At 39.6% G+C, this 18,555-nt stretch overlaps 1 protein-coding gene across 22 annotated transcripts in view; it reads left to right on the top strand.

Annotated features, from left to right (window-relative positions):
• DTNA (dystrobrevin alpha) overlaps positions 1–18,555 on the top strand; it is a 379,312-nt gene that overhangs the window by 236,833 nt on the left and 123,924 nt on the right. Inside the window, exon 1 of one of the 22 annotated variants that reach the window (XM_077352475.1) lies at positions 12,112–12,196. The exons of the other annotated variants lie outside the window; for them this stretch is intronic. The gene's annotated coding sequence lies outside the window, so the exon portion shown is untranslated. Of the gene's footprint in view, positions 1–12,111; positions 12,197–18,555 lie in introns of those variants that run through there. 22 annotated transcript variants of the gene reach the window in all.

Raw genomic sequence — 18,555 nt, 5'->3', positions numbered from 1 at the left:
GGAGCAGATATTAAAGGGAGCGATCTGCAAACATCTGGAGGACAATTTGGTGATCCAAGGAAGTCAGCATGGATTTGTCTCCAACAGGTCCTGCCAGACCAACCTAGTTTCCTTTTTTGACCAAGTAACAGGTTTGCTGGATCGGGGAAATTTGGTTGATGTCATTTACTTGGATTTTAGTAAAGCTTTTGACAAGGTTCCCCATGATGTTCTGATGGATAAGTTGAAGGACTGCAATCTGGATTTTCAGATCGTTAGGTGGATAGGGAATTGGTTAGAGAACCGCACTCAAAGAGTTGTTGTCAATGGTGTTTCATCAGACTGGAGAGAGGTGAGTAGCGGGGTACCTCAGGGTTCGGTGCTCGGCCCGGTACTTTTTAACATATTTATTAATGATCTAGATGAGGGGGTGGAGGGACTACTCATCAAGTTTGCAGATGACACCAAATTGGGAGGACTGGCAAATACTCCGGAAGATAGAGACAGAGTTCAACGAGATCTGAACACAATGGAAAAATGGGCAAATGAGAACAAGATGCAATTTAATAAAGATAAGTGTAAAGTTCTGCATCTGGGTCAGAAAAATGAAAAGCATGGCTACTGGATGGGGGATACGCTTCTAGGTAGCACTGTGTGTGAACGAGACCTTGGGGTACTTGTGGATTGTAAACTAAACATGAGCAGGCAGTGTGATGCAGCGGTAAAAAAGGCAAATGCCATTTTGGGCTGTATCAACAGAGGCATCACATCAAAATCACAAGATGTCAGTCCCATTGTATACGGCACTGGTCAGACCACACCTGGAGTACTGTGTGCAGTTCTGGAGGCCTCACTTCAAGAAGGACATCGATAAAATTGAAAGGGTACAGAGGAGAGCGACGAAGATGATCTGGGGCCAAGGGACCAAGCCCTATGAAGATAGGTTGAGGGACTTGGGAATGTTCAGCCTGGAGAAAAGGAGGTTGAGAGGGGACATGATAGCCCTCTTTAAGTATTTGAAAGGTTGTCACTTGGAGGAGGGCAGGATGCTGTTTCTGCTGGCTGCAGAGGAAAGGACACGCAGTAATGGGTTTAAACTTCAAGTACAACGATATAGGCTAGATATCAGGAAAAAGTTTTTCTCAGTCAGAGTCGTTCAGCAGTGGAATAGGCTGCCTAAGGAGGTGGTGAGTGCCCCCTCACTGGAAGTCTTCAAGCAAAGGTTGGATACACACTTTTCTTGGATGCTTTAGGATGCTTAGGGCTAATCCTGCGTTGAGCAGGGGGTTGGACTAGATGGCCTGTATGGCCCCTTCCAACTCTATGATTCTATGATTCTATGATTCTATAAATGGCAGATTTAGCATGAAGTTTGCTGGCTGGACGTGGGAGGTTGGTGATGTCATGCGGAGCGCCTGGAATATAGCGTCTTTGGGAAGTGAGTATCATGCTAAATTTATGGCATGTGGAAAGGCCCTTAGTTTTACCCATGTGTGTGGAAGCCTCAGGGATTCCAGTCTATCCTGGCTTTAAGAAGTTAATTGGTTGTAATTGAATGTATTGATGATTTTATCTTTCTTGGCTCTATGATCACTTGAAGTGGTGGATGCAGCCATGAAATCAAACGGTGAATAACACTGGGCCGGAATGCAATATTACGCATGAACCGAATATGGATAGATGAGGATATCAGCCTTAATACAAAGTGCCGGTTAGTCAATGCCATTGTCTTCGCCATAACAAGCTATGGATGTGAAAGCTGGACCCTGAAGAAGGAAGACAAGAGGAGAACAGATCCTTTCGAATTATGGTGTTGGAGACAAATGCTGCGAATACTATCAACAGCCAAAGTTACCAACAAGATTGTTTTAGAGAGGAGCAAACCAACTATGTCATTAGAAGGCAAGATATTATGGCTAAAGCTCACTTACTTTGGACGCACTATATGATCAAACTCATTAGAGAAATAATTAATGCTTGGCATGGTCAGCAGCAAAAGGAAATGTGGTCGCCAAAGGATCCGCTGCCTCGACACGATCAAAGCTGACACAGGGATGACCATGAACCACCTGAAAGAAGCATTCATTGACAGGGACGTATGGCAAAAACTTTCCTATAGAATCACCAAGGGTTAGACATTACTGAATGGATGACATCAGCAGCAGCTAGGTAGTGCTTAAGTGATGCCTAGCTTATTAGGGTTGTCAGCTCTGGGTTGGGAAATTCCCAGAAATTGGGGGTGAGAGGTAGAAACACTTCAGTGGAGTATAATACCATCAGGTCCATCTTCCAAAACTGCCTTTTTCTCCAGGGGAATTGATCTCTGTCATCTGGTGATCAGTTGTAATTCTGTGAGATCTCTATGCCCCATTTGAAGGCTAGCAATCCTGGCCAAGCTAGCTTATTGGCCACATTCAAAGGTATTGTCAAAAGTGGAAGAAAGGGAAGAGGGAACACATAGCCAACAAGCCAGCTATGTTTGTGTGCATCCAAAGGTCTGTCATGATGTCTGAATTATTTTGTCCTGTAAAATTCATTCCACAACGATACTCTGAGTGGCAATTGAGAATTTACTTGGGTCTTGCTGCTTGTTCAGTTTTAAATTTGTGTTCTTATGTATATATGGTTGTCATTTGCTATGTTTTGCTGACTGTCTTCACTAACATGTTCACACTGAGCAGCAGTTATGACACATGAATAGTGATATAATGGGATAGTACAAAATTGATGAACACTGAACTTTTGTACCTACATCACCCATGTATATCTATATGTTATAGGACACTCTGGAATGGTTGCTTTGTAAAGCTACTCATCAGAAGGGAATTGCCACTCTCACTAGGTGATTGGTTAACAGTAAGTGGAATTAATATAGCACTGTAACCCTCACTGTTCTGCAGCATCAGAGTTGCTTACCCACTGAAAGTGTTTTCTTAGTCTGTTGTTGATAAAGATATGTTGAAGTCAAGAAGGCATATTCAGAGCATGGGGAAGGAGCTACATTGTGCTGAGCCTTTAAGGTTTTCCATACTAAATTAGCTCCTTGAATTGTGTCTGGAAATCTATAGATTTGTAAAATATGAATATACCTTAGACCAATTATTATGGACCAAAGATAGCTAATATATAAAAATATCATTACTATAGATATGTAGTCAGATTTATAAGAAAACTTAATGCCTTATTCCTGGCATTGCTATAGAGTTAGATGGCTTTAGAAGACCTGCCTCTTTACGATTAAAGAGCTCCGATTAATACTTATGTAAAAATATTCCTTTATTGCATTTTAGGGCAGTACTACCTTCCTGTAGAACCCTTATTTTTAAAGACAAGGCTCTTGATCTGTTTCATTAAGCATCTTTTCACCACAGTCGAATGATCTGTCATATTCCTGTTAGTCATGGTTGTTTGGTGCTGTGATGTTTTGTGATCTACATATTTTCAGAAGTGCAGCAGATTTCCTAATGACCATGGCCAAAAGAAGAACAAAATGGGCAGGGATGCCAGGGTTCTGTCATCTCTGACAAAGAAACGCTTCATTAGTCTCTCAACATCTAAGCTCTAGTTGTGCCCTATTTCTAGTTAAGATTAAGCTGATTTAACTGCCCGTGCTTCACAACTGCATGGCTTCATTACCTTATTATTTTGCAGACAAGTTTCTTGAGGTGGAGAGCATTGCTCTAATTACTTAACAAAGGACAAAATCATGATGATTTTTAAAAAGGGAATGCTCAATTACGTACTGGTTCTGTCCTCATCTTGTGATAAGGATAGTTCAGTGTTAGATAAACTGTTCACCTGTTTTCAAATGGCTTGCATATATTTGCTTATGTAAGAAAGCCGGTTGTGCATGCATATGCATTCCTATGATTTCTACCTCCTTTTCTGCTGTTTGCCATACCTTTAAAAATGTCATCAGCATGCTAATGGGATATGTGTGTGCACATAGCCACCTCCCAACCCTGGTCGTTAATGCAGTGGTACAGAAAGTCAGGGAAGAGAGGCAAACTTTAAAAATGCAGTGCAATCAAATGCAATTCCAGTAATGCAATGAACAAGCAATTAAAGAATTTCTAGTGGCAGCAGTTATGGGGCTTTTTAGATAAATATACCCATCCATAGAGACCCTAAACAGAATCCACTTGTGAATGTGTGTGTCACTAAAGGAGAGGCAAAGAAGAGGTGTTGCAGATCAAGGATGGAAGGACTGAGCTTGAAGCAAGGAAAGAAGTGAAATGGGGTTTGGGAGCTTAATCAATCAAGCTTAGGAGGAGACAAAGGATGGAGAGAAGTGGTATATTGCCTAGGATCTGGAGGGAGGCAGAAGGAAGAAGGTAGGGGGAAATACATTGCTGGAGGGAGGGCTCTGGAACCAGACAGAGGGTAAGAATGGCTGAAGACATGATGGTAGACATTGTTTTAGCCTCGCTTTGAATTTCCTTTGGATGCTGCGAGCTGACTCTGAACTTTCCACATTTGGACGTTCCTCCCCTCATTTCCCAGGCTGAAATTCACAATATGCTTTCCGCGCTGATTCCATTGGAGGCAGTCTTCCATCATACTTTGCTTCCTCTTTTAAAAAATATGTGTTTTTTGTGTGTAAAATGGTGCCTAGTTGCACCTTTGTTTTTATTGTGCCTCTTAATCCCTCCATTCTGCAGCCTTGATCACTTCCCCCTTCCCTCCAAAATATCCTGAATATAATTTTTAAAAAAACCCTGGGTTATCATGTTACAACACTGTTGTGCAAGACTGCCTTTTTAAACTTAGAAACAGAATTGTAACGTGATCACTGCTTTTTTTTTTTTAAGGCAGATTTTTCAGAACAGAGGGAGAATGGGAAAGAGGGAGAAAGATGGGAAGAGGGGAAGGGAATGTGGCAATGAGGAAAGGGGGCATGCCCAAATAACTCAAACTGGTGAGAATGTGTGCATTCCACAATGGGGAGCTCTGAATTAGATTCTGCCTTGACTGATGAAATTGCTGTAGCTGGGAATTTCCAAAACACGTGGTAAGTCAGACGACAATTTGGGACTGTGCCAGAAAAGGCAGATTTTCATGTGGAAACAGATGGAAAAATAGGCCCTTTAAAAATGCAAATCTGAATGATATTACTAGTGCAGAAACAGTCATACTGAGGCATTTTATTGTGCTGAATTCCTTACAGGAGTCACTGGCTTGATCCAATATGAAGGTGGCCATATCTTTGCTGCATATGAACCAAGAGTATAGGGTGTGCGGGGTCATAGTAAGCAAAACATCAAAATCTCAGAGGTCTTTTTCTCTGCTTCTTATGGCTGTTGGCTTGTGGTCAGTTCTGAGCATGTATCATTATGGTGAATTACTAGACCTGCACAGACACAAAAAGCCGCATGCATCATATAGGCCATTTATACAATCTATTCTAACTATGTAGGTACAGAAGCAAGCAAGCTTCAAGTGATCTGTGCCTGAAGAGCAGATCACTTCAGTGTTCGTGGGAATTAGGGGCATGTCTTCACCAGCCATCATTGCATATGTTACAAATATGTATCCAGGCACAATCTGCCTATGTCTCTGTAGCAGATGTAACAATTTGTGCAGATCAACTTTTATACACAGCTACACAGAAACTGCCAGGCTGAGTTTCTGAATCTGCTCAGATGCAAAGCTGTAAGTCATAACATCTATTACATACTTTGAAGAGAACACTATGTCTCTGTGAGAAAAGCAGACTAGAAATAAAGTAAGTAAGGTGACCAAATAAGGAGTTCTGTTTGCATTAAATTGAGTAGTTCGGTGGTTTCAGACTGAATGCTGATTATATTATTGTAGGTTTCTTTGGATTTACCAGTGTCAGGTAACTTTATTTTTGGCGTTTATTGTTATTTAGCTGTTTTTGCTGGTGCAGTAATTATTTATTTGCACCTCTTCCAGAAATAGAGGGGACGCATTTATTTGGAATGAAGTATTGAATTTCTCTATAAATGTAGCTTTATGCTAGAAACAACCTCTTAGAAATATGAGTAATTAAACTTCAGAGGTTCTTTCAAGGGAGCTACTGTTAAAAAACTTATATAATCAATTCTACAGGATGTTATTTTCAGCTACACGTTAATTACCATAGAAGTCATTCATAGTTCCAAATGATTAATAGTTCAGAATGGGTATGCATTTTCCTTATTGATCTAAAAATCAAAAACCTCTCCACATGAATTTGCCTGCAAGTCTGGGCATATTTGCCCTGTTGTTCATTTCTGAAGAATCAAATTAAATTATTCCTTCTATGGAAATTCTAGGAATTGTACTGTATCCACCTGAAAGAACCCCCATCTTCGTGGTGGTACCTTATCACCAGCAGCTCATGAGCTGTGTGGGGGAGGGACTCACACATCCCAGTCAATCATGGGGTGAGTGGGTTGCACACACATCCCAGGTGCTATCTACCAATTTCCCCAGGTAAGGATACCTGGTCTGCCTTCAGCAGTGCTCCTTAGTGGAGACTGGCCTATCATGCACGGCCGCCGTAATGGCAGTTGGCAGTCGCATGGAAAACGCGGGGACCCTTTCAAAACCCAGTCTTACGAATGAGCTTTGAAGCTAGTTTTGCAAATAAAACTAATAGTGTGTCTTATTGTACCTCACAACCACATTTCCTTTGTGCTTCACCCTTCAGGGCCCTTAGAATGGTTTCAGTCCATTTGCAGGCTTTCACAGCAGTAACCCAACTCTAGGGAATTTTCTTCCATTGTTGGTAAGGAACCAATAAACCTTGTGAGATTTGAGGAAAGTCTATTAAGTGGTTTTATTTAAAAGGACTTTTTGCAAAGTCAGTGGCAGTGAAGTCTTGAATGTGGGTTGTTCTAGAGTGCAGTGACATCCATATTTTGTGGATTTAAAACTCTTTTTCTTTCAAGTAATTTTGTTTTGTTTGGTCATATTATGTGAGTTGCTTGGGGAAATGCAATTTATAAATATTCTTTGTCAACATAAAGGTATTTTTGTATGATTTACTTAAACAGCAAAGAAGTTTGCAGTTTCTACAGATTTTCCCCCTCAATTCTAAACCATAATCGAAAGGCACAATTAAGTATTGTGTACAAACATTACAGTAGTTGATAAAGCAGTTATCTCTACCATGATAGTGCTGGGAAGCAATGAGACAGCTATCATTTGTTAAAGTCTATGGTTTATAGGACTTGCAGTCTTTAAATCACATGAACATATGGTCCCTTCTATCTGAATTTATGGCTGGAGGATGTCAGAAGCGGATCTGCCTGCGCATGGACAATGAGCAATGGCTAAAACCAGCCAGATCTCTAATAAAGCTTAGAGATGTGACAAGGTGTAATCTCTCTCTTCCCATAATGGTCTCTAGTCAGGCTGCTCTGGTGAATAAGGAGAATTCCTTATCTCAGAGGCACACTGATTATATTCAGGTTTCCTTTAACATGTGAAGAGAAGTGCGTTCTGGAAATAGTTCTTATTGGGAAGATAATTTCCCTATAAGAAAAACTCCCAATATGGTCTTCCCATCACATATCTGAAGAAGTAAAATATGACCTATAAATGTTTGTATTGAAATAAACAATAACAAGTTTTTAAAGTATCACTGGAACTCTCTTTTATTTTGCTAGAATAAACTAATTTGGCTACCCCTTTGCAATCAGCTTTCTCTTGACTTATTATATAGACTTTATTCCATAGATTTGGAAAGAGTATTATTATTATTATTTGAATTTATTTCCCGCCATTCTCAGAGAAGCCGGCTCATGGCATATCTGACACAAGTCATTTTTGCCTTGAGTTGCCTGCCTATATAACCTTGACAGAATATACTTTGCTATAAGTCAGAATTCTTTTGTTGCACTTGGCAGAACTCAAATAATGAGATTTCTCCATATGTAGTTTCTTACAACTTAGAAAAGTCTGCTGGTGAAGACTTTATGAATAAACAAAATAATGTTGCCATTTACTTATATTGACCATAATATTAGAATGAAAGTTATTTATTCAAAAGGTAAAGCAGATTTTAAATAACAAAACAATCAAAATCTTGCATTACATTTTGGAGAGGAGGCACCATCATGACACCATACTGGAAATTTCTTTCCTTTTGTCTAAAACAATGAAGGCTGATATGTCAGTTTCCTGCAGTGATGTGAACAGGGATAGGTATGAACCGGGAAGATGTGATTCTTTGGCTTGTGGCCCATGGCATCCCCAGTTTGTGAACCTTGAATTGTCATGGACAATTGACATGGACAATTCAAGCTGCTAAATTAACTGGTTTGTTTTGTGATGCAGCAGAATTCCCCAACCCCACTGTGCTAGAGACATCAAATTTGCTATGGACCTCAAGCTGACTCTCCTCTACCTGCCCTCTAAGTTTGGTAAGTTTATGCGGGGTCCCAGTTACCCCTTTCCAATGGTGCCTGCAGGAAAGTGCTTTTGGAAAATAACATGTGCAGGTTAAGGCAGTTCAGAAGTGTATAGAACAGACCCTGTACAAGCTAGATGTATCAAACACACAGCAGATCTTGCCCAGATCCTCCTCTAGAGTCAGCTTGGTGTAGGGGTTAGAAGTGGCAGCTTGCAATCTGGTGAGCTGGGTTTGATTCTCCTCTCCTCCATATGCAGCCAGCTGGGTGATCTTGGGCTTCCCACAGCACTGATAAAGTTGTTCAGAAAGCAATAATATCAGGGCTCTCTTAGCCTCACCTAACTCACAGGGTGTCGGTTGTGGGGAGATGAAAGGGAAGGTGATTGTAAACCTCTTTGAGACTCCTCCTGGTAGAGAACAGTAGCGTATGAGAACCAATTCTTCTTCTACATGCCCTCCAGTTTGCTTTAGTATGCTTAGGGCTGATCCTGCGTTGAGCAGGGGGTTGGACTAGATGGCCTGTATGGCCCCTTCCAACTCTATGATTCTATGATTCTAAGTTATGTGCAGATTGGACTTCAGGGGTCTGAATTACAGACCCCCAAAGAAGGTGCCCCAGGAAAGTGCTTTTGGGGTAGATGTCAAACTCAACTTCAAAAATACAAGTTACATGCATCAAATGCACCTATTATTTTCCAAAACAGGAAAATCCCTCTTCCCCATTGCTTTGAAGTAACTTTGCTGCTTTGAAGTGTGGTAAATATTTCCCATGAGTTGAAACAGTTTGTCTGGAAATATATCCATTCACAAATGGACACAAACCACCACAAACAGCTTGAATGTTTGTGGACATTTTGTGCCTGTTGAACTGCCACGAACTTTAATTCATGAACCATGAACCAGCCAAAATTCATCATGAACTTTAGCTGATGAGCCAATTCATGCCCATCCTTAGGTGTGAAATTCTTTGTTCATCTCTCAAAGTCTTTATTTTAAAACTCTTTGTAGTAGCAGGCAACTGATCAAAGGAATTTTAGCTGATGAATCATATGTCTTTAACTGATGAACTGCTGATAAGTCTGCATATTTTCCTTTTGGCAATATTGAAGAAATGAAATAAACAAAAGCTGTCACCTTGTTAGAACAAAAAGCCATCTTAAATAGTTTTAATTCACATAACAGTTGTAATAACCTCACTGTGAAAAATATTCCCCTAATTCTTAGTGTTGCTTATTTAAAAAAAAAACTGCCCTCAACAATTAGTCAACAGAAACTAGAGCCAATCTTCTGACTAAGTTACTCGGTTAAGATCATGAGAAGAACACAACTGATCAGAACAAAGGCCCATCCTTTTCAGCATGCTTCTTTTTTACAATGGCCAGCCTGGTGTCTCTGGCAGAACACAAACTGGGTCCCGTGTATGCATGCTCCTAAGAGTCACAAAACCTAACATTAAACGTAACACTCCTCAATCATATTCTGACTGTGAGAACACCAGGAGGTTGTTTATACTGAGCTTTGTTTTCTTTCATTTCATGGTACTTTGTGTAACAAAAGCATTGACCTGTATGTATCACAGTTTTGAGGATAGTGAAGGTCATGGTTGGACCTGCTGGTTTTTAAAGGAAGTTTCCTATCAAAATCTGCAACCCATCTTGAGCCACTGCAGATTCTCTAGATTGAGTTGTTACAGTTTAAATCTTGGGAGGGAAAATACTCACTAATGAATGATACTGAAATCTTCTCCAGTCCTTTGTATTAGAGCCTATATACATTATTTGAAGAGTTTCAAAGGAAAGATTAGCCAACCTATCTGTAAACAGCTAGTAGATAACTACATTTCTAGCTTTGTTGTTGCCTGGTCAGGCCACACTATACTCTACTTTGCAGAATATAGAATTTTTCTGTTGTCTATCAGTGGAAATATGTCCAGAACAGGAGAGAAAGGTCAAACCCTCTGCCAAAGGATCAATGGACACAGGTCTGACATAAAAAACCACAAAACTGAAAAACCTGTAGGGGAACACGTCAACCTTCCAGGACATTCAATAAGGGACTTGAAAGTAGCTATTTTATTGCAAAGGAACTTCAAGAATAGGCTAGAAAGGGAGATTGCAGAAATGCAAGTTATCACAACACTCAAAACAATGACATACCCTGGACTCAACAAGGGCATAGGTGTTTTATCTCACTATGCATGCTAACCTTGTTTAACTCATGTATCTACATTCCTCACAATTTATTTTAATTGGGACAATGTGACTGTTAGTAATATATAATCAGTCATATATTACTATACATAAAATATGTATAGTAATATATAATGCAATTTTGAATTTAACTCTTTGGTCTCAGTTGTCAGCTCAGCTTCTACTTGTAGGAATGTTTCACACTTGGGTGGAAACAAATGGCGCAAGCAACAAATGGTAAAGTGTAAGCCCTTAGTCACTAACATAGACAGTTTTATTTCTCCTATGTTTTTGTGAACTACAACTGAGTTTGAGGGGACTGATTGGCTGTTTTAGCAAAGAATTATCATATGGCTGTATTTAGATGTTGTGACACAGTTTACTAATTTAACATGATTAACTTTTGCTTATATATTCCCACTGTCATGATGGTCAGTTCATACTCTGAGGAAGAGTGCTTGCGCTCAAAAGCTCACGTCGTGAATAAATCTTTGTTGGTCTTAAAGGTGTCACTGGACTCTGATTTTGTTTTGTGGTGCTGCTTCAGACCAACATGGCTACCCACTTGAATCTACCATAAACCATGATTTGAACCCAAGCTATTTAATGACAGACATCAACTTTAATGAATTTTACAGGAAAATATCTAAAGCTAATAATTACTAATGTTTTTGTATATTGGTTTTGGTTTTATCCTGCACATATATCCCTTTGAGTTACTATTCTCCAAATTATCAGGAAGATCAACAGATTGTCATAAATGACTGTATCTTGTCAGAGTGCCTGTATCAGGGGTTGTTGTTACATTCATGGAGAAGGTTACCCCACTGGAAGAATGCATACATTTTAATGATTGTATGTCAGAGACTTTTTAAAAAGGAGAAAACAATCTGTAAGTGTTAATGGGCTGTAAGTGAAGGATACAGTTTACTACTGTACAGATGACAATGTCCTAAGAGGACAAAGCTGTACAGAGACTTTTCTTTGCATTCTATCAAAAAAAAAGTATGACTATGGGATCAAATTCACCCTAGGGATACCTGCAAGGTAAAAAATTTATTCTTCCTCTGTAGATGTTGACTCACTCATACAAGTCATCATGTAGAGCTGTTTATTCTATCATCAGCTTGTTCATAGCATTGTTAGGTTTCTGGGGTTAATATGTAAAGATTCTGTGTTAGGACAAAGTTTGTTTGCCTTTGACACCTTTTGATTTCTTATAGTTGTCACTTCACACAATCAGTAGTGATTTTATGTCATTTTGTATTATTATGTCAGCTATAAACAATTTTAGTTTGATTTTTACATTCTGCAGCTAATTGACTCCAGGTCTGTAGGGAGTAAAAGGACATTTGGATGAGATATGCTGCATAGTGAAAGCATCCCGACTCTAACTAGGTGGGTGGAAGGGGGAAAAACAAGTTTTTGTCAGTCTTTTGTATTGCAGCAGCTGGATTCACAGTTGCTATAGCAACACACCACATGATAAGGTGTATTGGATTGCTTTGCACTGAGCAGTAGGTGAAGAATGAGTGGTGAAGTTAAAGGTTACTTTGGAGTTCCTGGTGGAGAAGAAACGTTTATGGTCAATTGGTCTAGGCCCTACCTGTGTTGTACTCAAAGAGGAAAATTAGTGCTAGGTTGCTTTAGTAAACAACAGACTCAGGTAAGTTAACAAACTACATCTTTTAACTCAACTTTTGAGTAGTCTAAATGAAAAAGCAGAACTTGGTTTATGTTTTCTCTTCCTTGTTTCTGTACATTTATAGACTATATTGATTTTTGGACATCAGTCTAATTGTTTTAACTTTTGCTATCCTTTCCAAGAAGTTCATGCTCTGAAATTGTAATTCTGTCACATCAGTCATATTTCTGGTTCACAAAGAATGTAATGCTTTCAGGAATAGTTACTGCCTCAGAATTTCTCCTTGGCTTTGCACAAAAGTTTCTTAATGATTCTGTGTTTTTTGCATACACTGTAGTTAACCTCCCCCGGGTTGATCTATGGTCACTCTTTAAGTGCAGTAGTAGAAAAACAAATATCCCTGTTCTCAAATAACAAAACCTTGGAGAATGATAGAATCCTTTAAACATATTGTTTATTGATTTGTTCTAAAATTCTGTCAGCTATAGATTTCAAGCTGATAGGTAAGTAGCTACCCAGAACCCCCTTTCCCCACTTTAGTGCCTGTCAACCATTTCTCAACCTTCAGCTTTATCCACTTTCACTGTTCGCATCTGGGTGGTTGCAATGTGATTATCATTATTTGTATTTGCAACCCAAACAAGAATTGGGGCAGAGGTTTCTTGCCTATTCCCTGTTGCTTATTGTTCCATATCCATCCATCTTTATTATGTCCCAGAAGCTGTACAGAAACACAACAAAGTTAGTTATCTCAAATAATATCTCTGCATATGCAAATATCATGCAGCCAGTTTACTTGCCATAGTTGATGCTATCTCCAGTGGTCCCCAGATCCGCAGGGGTGCAGACAGTTGCAATGGAAAGGAGGAAAGATCCCATATACTGACTAGCTCTATTTGTGGTTGAGAGGCCCAGCACCAGATTATTTCAATAGGCTAGATAACTGGATAGGTTAAACTCCTTCTGAAGCACAGTTAGGTGTTAGGACCTGATATTTTACAATGGTTAATTGCTTTATGACAACCTGTATTATTTATGTCACAGAACGGACTCAATGGTTTAAGTTCATTTTTTAGATATCAAAGCCATATTGGTTGTGAGATAATCTGATTTTAACAACCTCCTTTTATGCCACCCTGGACTGTCGTTCAATTTTATTAATTAACACTTATTTAAACAATTTAAAGGTAGAGCTTCCTCCTGTGGTTGACCTATACAATTTCTGTTAAAGGAGGTATAAAATTAGTTTCCTTATTTGATTTTGTTAAGCATATGGATGATGAGTTCAATACAGCAAGGTTTTCTTACTCCACCTCTTCTAATTCTTCTCCTTTTTAAACTCACCATTCCTATGCCTTTTGTTTGTGCATGTCTCATGATCCACAGCATAGTCTCCTCCCTTTTGAATGCTGATTGGATCTTTTCCTTCTTAATCTTTCCTCCTTGTAACAGGAAATTCATTTTGTTATATGCAAATTACATTACTCTGTTCAAATAGTCGGATGACATATTACTAATTTTATTACTTGAGTATTAAGCATAGCAATCCTGAGGGGTTTTTTTTTTGTAGATATTCGTTTTAAACTTACAGTGCATAAATGGTGATTCAAGTCATGTAAGATCAATAGATGTTATCTGTGGCTTTCAGGGAGCAATCCAGTCTACTCAGAAATAAATCCCATTTTATTCAGTGGAGCTTGTTCCCATGAAAGTGTAATGTTGCAGTCTCCCCTCCCCTCTTTTTATATGATTAACCATTTTTCAGACACTAAAACATATTGGAACAAACATTCCTCAAAGTGTTATGACACTGAATAAAACTTGGAAGAGTTTCTTCTATCTTAAAAGTATTTAAATAAAAACTGTACTTGAATGTTCTTTATGGGGCAGAAATTTGAGGTGGTGGTGGAGTTACAAATCTGGAGACCTTGAAGAACTGCAGTTTGTTTGTTGTTCTTCATTTATGCCTGCAGTATTTCTGGTTGATAAGGATGGCATATTATTTATTAAACTGAAAGTCTATATGTATTGAGATATATGTATTGAGATATTCTTAAATCCATAGGTTTCTGAAAACCTGCTCACTAAAGAAAAATCGATTTAATCTATTGATATTTCACATCATGACTACATAGAATTGGTCAAATAGTCAAACTGTATTTTTATTGATTATTTTTCTAGGGTTTTCTAGGGTTGCTTTTATCGAACTTTAATTCAAAAGAAGGTCAAGAGGCATGATAATTTTGAATTAAAACATATTCATAATAAACATAATTTGCCCTTATGGCAGATTTTAGACCTGCTAATAATCAGCATGTCATGCAGATAATGGCTTCTTTTGCCTTGACTGTTGATATTGTCAGGATTTTATTAAAAGGAATATATATTCAACTGGGCTTTGTAGAAATAGAGACCAGCTCTGTACATGATATTATTTTGTAGTATGTTTTTGTTATAGTTTATAGCTAAAACAAATCTGAACAGAACTGAACGTACATTGTAACATCAATATCATTGCACCAGATATACAGGTTTAAAGAAAGGGATAATGAATTTTCATAAGATAGGCTTCTGCTGTTATTTATTCACTCCAAGTATAAAATAATGGGATTGGGTTAAGCAGTTTAATGAGTCTTATTTTTCAAATACAGTTTTCTATCCCTGTACTATCCCTCACTGTCTTCTGCAAACTATCTGCTTGAATGAAACCGTGTAAAATCAACACACACACAAATGGACTTTGAAAGCAACTGTGAGATGTTTTAATTTTACTACTTGTGCAATTGTTCTGTGAACATTCTGCATTCTTAAATAATATTTAATATTCCCACTTTATCATTCTTACACAGTTGTCATCACAATCATAAAAAGTTATGGCTGTGATTAGGAATGTCAGGCAGAGAGCAGAACTAAATGTTATGAAGGAAATATGAGGTTTTTAACCCTATGTTTTCCTAATAATACACTTACAAGGGGATAATTGGTGAGAGATGGTGCTTAATCTTTCCTCCCACCAGTTCTCTCCTGCAAATGCCCTGCCCCACATTTACATTTTCACAGGAAAACAGAAGCTTAGAAGCAAGCATTTGTAGAGATAACATCTAGTTCTGCTTACTGTTTACAAAAAGCCTAACTCATTGTTTTCTCCTGGAAATTGATTCCCAGGAAAATCAAAACAACCCTCAAGTGAGCATCCATTATTTGTACTGCCGGTAGACAAATATTTCTGATATAACTATTCTGAAAAACACATGACATTTTGTGAATACAGATTTATAGTTCCTTCATAAGTATGTTGCCTGAGTGAGACAACCACAGTAACTAATTACTTAGGAAACTGGTTAACTTTAATTTCAATACTACTTTAAAAATAAGTCTCCTGAAATTTGTTGTATAAGCTTACTCTGGTCATTCCTTTTTAATATTGCTAAAACTAGTGTTTTAAAAGAACTGAAGGAATTCTGCTTTAAAATTAGCAAGATTCCAGTATGGCAGGTGCTCAGAATAGTACAAGAGATAGGTTTTATTACATTAAACAAAGAGTATATTGGTAGCAAGCTGCATAATTTTTTTTAGTTCTACTGCTTGCTTTTTTGACTGAGTTCAAAGGGAATTAAAAAATATAAAGAAACAGTGCTATCCAGCAGCAAAGGACATCCAGTAAACTATACAGTGGATGTAAGCAAACCAAAGAGTCATGTTACTGGAAGAGCAATCTCCAAAGGGTAAGTAACAAGGGAAACGCTGAGGTTCAGTCTGGGCTCTTTGCCATGGAACCGTCCAGCAGACAGTCATGAGCAGAGCAGGAGGAAATGAGAGCAAGAACAGGAGAGCCCGGAGAGGAATGGAGGGTGCAAGGCGTGAGCACAGGTGAGGTTACTGAGTCAAGGCAGAGGTGAGTCCAGAAACATAGCCTAAGTCAAGTACCAAGCAGCAGTCCAACAGAGTTTCACCATTGGAGCAGGCATAAGAGTGTCCAAGCAGTAGGGCAAGATTTACACACATTGTACACATGGAAGAGCCTGGCCCAAGCCCCTCCCTAAATATTGCCCATGCAACTCCCCACAGCTAGCCTGAAGTGGCTACAGCTGGCCTCAGTCTTCTCTTGATGAGGCTCCCTCTGCTCACACTCCCTAGCTTGACAGTGCTCTGCTAACCCTGTGCTCTGCCGGCACACTGTCAAATCCACTGGCCTAGCCTGCCTGAGCCGCTCCAGCAAATTAACTGAACTGGAGGATGCCCTCCTTGTGAAGCCCTGTGAGGTTGGACTGGAAACCCAAACTGTCACTCCGCTGGAACCAGCTACCTCCTCTCTCCTGGCCTCCAAAACACCCTGATCTTCAGCCCCAAGTTCTGTAGGCACTGGCAAGTCCTTTCCTTAAGGATCAGCCCCCTGCTCAGCTGCTCATAGCAAACACTTGACCGGTTCCATGCCATACCCAGAGTCTGACATCCTCTCTTCCCGTGAAGCATCAAGTACCCCAGAAGTGGGCATGAGTTGTAAGCTGATCTTGTCTTCCAATGCCAGCAGTTAATTTTCATCAAACCTTCAGCTAACTGACCCAAGATTCTTTGAAGATAACATCCAGGTTATGTTATTTGTTTTCTCTACATCCAGAAAAAATAAGCAGCTGAAAACCTTCCCAGCTGCAGTAATCAGTTACATGCATAATTGCTTTCTATGGTCAGCTCCAGTAGGCTAAGTCCACTTATTTTTGTGTGGATATAGTGTCAAAAGCCCCCTTAAGATCTGTAAGTGTGACACCCATTGCAACGAATATGCGTTGATTCGTTGCAATGGAGAGACCCATCCAGCTAGCAGGTGATGTTTGAGCTGCCGTTTCATCGTTGCCACGCTCCCCCCCGAGTGAAACCCCCCCCCCTCACGGGCGCGATTTTCGGCCCAAAACAGTGTGGAAAATAAAGTGAAAATAAACCAGCAAACGGGCCTCTGCGATACTTGTGCTTGGTGACTTTAAACAGAGGGACTGCAGCTGGGGAAGCCTCACTGGGTAAACGAAGGCTTGCCGGTGCGTTGATCTCCGCTTGCTCGGAGAAAAAAAAATGGCGATCGCTTCGCCGGAAGATCAGAGGAGAGAGCCAGGGGGAGGGACTTTGCAGAAACCGCAACAATGGTATCGCACAGAACTTTTCCGCTAGTGTTGCAGATTGGTTGCAGGAGTGTAGCGCTTTCGTGAGGGTGAATCCACTTTTGGGGATTTCCCTGAAAGCGCTACAACGAAGCGCTTTTTACGGATCGGTTTCAGGAGTGTTGCAGATTGTCAACGACGTTGTGCATAACGGCAAAACTGTAGCGATTTCAATTAGTAACCATTGTGCTATTTTGGACGAATGCGGAACGGCCCTACCTATTGCAGCCTAAAAAGCCTGCTTGTCAGTTGAATGGAATGAATGCTTATGGAGTAGGGTACAGAGGCTAAGAGAGATTGGGAGATGGTTTCCTCTCTATATGCTTCTATGTTGACTTTCTCAACTAGATTGAAATAATCTGCTGCAATCATGAAATAATCAAATTGCCCCCTTGTGACCTTTTTTATCAATTCCTTTTTGTCCATTTAAGATTACTATCTTTACATGGAAAAATTAAACAATTTAAGGTCTGCAGCATTAATTGTCCTATATTTTGAAAACCTGTTATATAGATACATTGGAATTGTTTCTTCTGGCTCTTAGCCTAACCATTTTTTACCTAGGCATTCATTATCTTGACTGATTCTAGCATTGAGGCAACCTACAATAAGGATTGGTTGGTGAATCAACGTATCATAAATTTCCAAAAGGAAGGACCAAACAGGAGGGCAATACTTGTCAATTTTGCTTTGGAGGGGTTGAGGTTGATATCATTATTAAGAAAAATCAATAAATGGTATCAGAACAGCTAAGTCTGAAGCTCTGCCGATGAGGCTGGGAGTTCAATCCCAGCAGCCGGCTCAAGGTTGACTCATCCTTCCGAGGTCGGTAAAATGAGTTCCCAGCTTGCTGGGGGGTAAACAGTAATGACTGGGGAAGGCACTGGCAAACCACCCTGTATTGAGTCTGCCATGAAAACCCTAGAGGGCGTCACCCCAAGGGTGAGACATGACCTGGTGGTTGCACAGGGGATACCTTTAACTTTACCTTAAGATCAGATCAGATGAGACCACCATTTCCAATATGGAGATACTAACTGGCTAACTGATCTCTTGGCCTCTCCCCTTTCTCACCCTTTTGGGCCTCCTTAGAGAAAGTTCTATATCCTGGGAAAGTTACAGCATTACTTAGCAAAGTCTCTTTTAGTATAATAATATTGAAAGTAGATAAAAAGGAATTAATTTCTGGAAAAGGCATTTAGTCTTCCAGCCATCCACATTCCAACTTAC

The sequence above is a fragment of the Paroedura picta genome, chromosome 9 (genome assembly GCF_049243985.1).
Source record: "Paroedura picta isolate Pp20150507F chromosome 9, Ppicta_v3.0, whole genome shotgun sequence".
In the NCBI taxonomy this organism is placed as follows: Eukaryota; Metazoa; Chordata; class Lepidosauria; order Squamata; family Gekkonidae; genus Paroedura; species Paroedura picta.
The sequence above is the reverse complement of the archived record's forward strand: the minus strand, read 5'-3'. Positions and strand labels throughout refer to the sequence as shown.